The sequence below is a fragment of the Propithecus coquereli genome, unplaced genomic scaffold (genome assembly GCF_000956105.1).
Source record: "Propithecus coquereli isolate 6110/MARCELLA unplaced genomic scaffold, Pcoq_1.0 Scaffold966, whole genome shotgun sequence".
Taxonomy (NCBI): Eukaryota; Metazoa; Chordata; class Mammalia; order Primates; family Indriidae; genus Propithecus; species Propithecus coquereli.
In genome coordinates this window covers 52511-53726 of record NW_012156018.1, presented here as the reverse complement: position 1 = coordinate 53726, position 1216 = coordinate 52511, and the positions used below count along the sequence as shown (strand labels likewise).

Genomic DNA, 1216 nt, shown 5'->3' with positions numbered 1-1216 from the left:
CTAGTGGGAAGAGAGTTCTTTAAATTTTTGATCTGTATGAGAAATGGAATAAAAAAGAATTTGGGGCACAATCTTCTGAAAGGGAGGGAAGAGGAGGATGAGGGTGGTGGCTGGGCTTTTGCGGAGGAGGGAGGGGAAGACAAGGAAGAGGGAGGGATGGAGGAAAGGATGTTGGCTCAGACACCTGGAGACTGCAAAGGGGAAACATCATGGGGCCCTTAGTGGTGACAGCTGCAGGAGGTCCACTACTGCTGAGCTGGCTATTGGTTTCTTCAGGGTCAAAGCCACTAGGGTCCTCCGTGTTCAACCCCCAGGGTCTGCAGTGGTGAACACTGCTTGTCCTTCGTGCACTGCAAGGTGGGGGGTGCACCGCAGCCTGGAGTCCTACTAGGTGCTCAGCAGAGAAGTTTGCTGGAGGCCTGTGCCCAGTAGGTCCCTCACCACCAGGTAGCTCACACCGCGTGGCTGACACGGACAACCCCTGTCTGTCTTCTTTGCTCTCCACTGTCTGCAGACAGCTCAGCTGTGCTGGTTCCCACAGCAACCTCAGCGGGATGAAATGGAAGCTAGTCATTGCAGCAGTGCCCCAAAGCCTGGGGATGCCGGTTGGTCACCTGGCTCTCCTATACCCTCCAAGGGGTGCTCTTGAGCCAGGGACGTCCCTCTGTTGCTGGGCAGGTCTGACCTGGCCATGGGGTGCTACAGCCCAGATGAAGCTTCCTCCTCCCCTTTTTGTTTACGTCTTCCACAGTGTTGAACCTTCTTAAGTGGACTCCGGAGCTCTTCCAGAGTTCGTTTCATTCGTGATTAGCTGCCAAATTTTGCTCCTTGTAGAGGGAAGAAAGGCTGGGATCCCCTACTCCACCAGCCTGCTCATGTCTCTCCCTCGATAGATTTTTTACAGCATTTCTGAGAGTTACATCTTGACAATATGAGTTTTTAATTCAGGAACAGGTTGTAACTAACCATTTATTGGGCCTTCTTATATGTGTTTATACGGTTTCATTAATTCTTCACTTAAAGACAATTAAATATCTGAATTTGTTTTCAATACCTGGTATATTTTATGCTCTTGTAAATATAATCTTTTCTGTATATTTCTTTTTTCTTTCCATTTCTTCTTGTTGCATAAAATGCCATTAATCTTTATATACTGATTTGGAAGGAAAAAACTTGGTGCAAACTTTAAAATTCTAACAAGTTGCTTGTGTAGACT

The 1216-nt window shown here is 47.6% G+C and overlaps 1 protein-coding gene across 1 annotated transcript in view; it reads right to left on the bottom strand.

Annotated features, from left to right (window-relative positions):
• The window catches only part of LOC105827104 (phylloquinone omega-hydroxylase CYP4F2-like), a 52049-nt gene that overhangs the window by 861 nt on the left and 49972 nt on the right, over positions 1-1216 (bottom strand). The window lies entirely within an intron of this gene.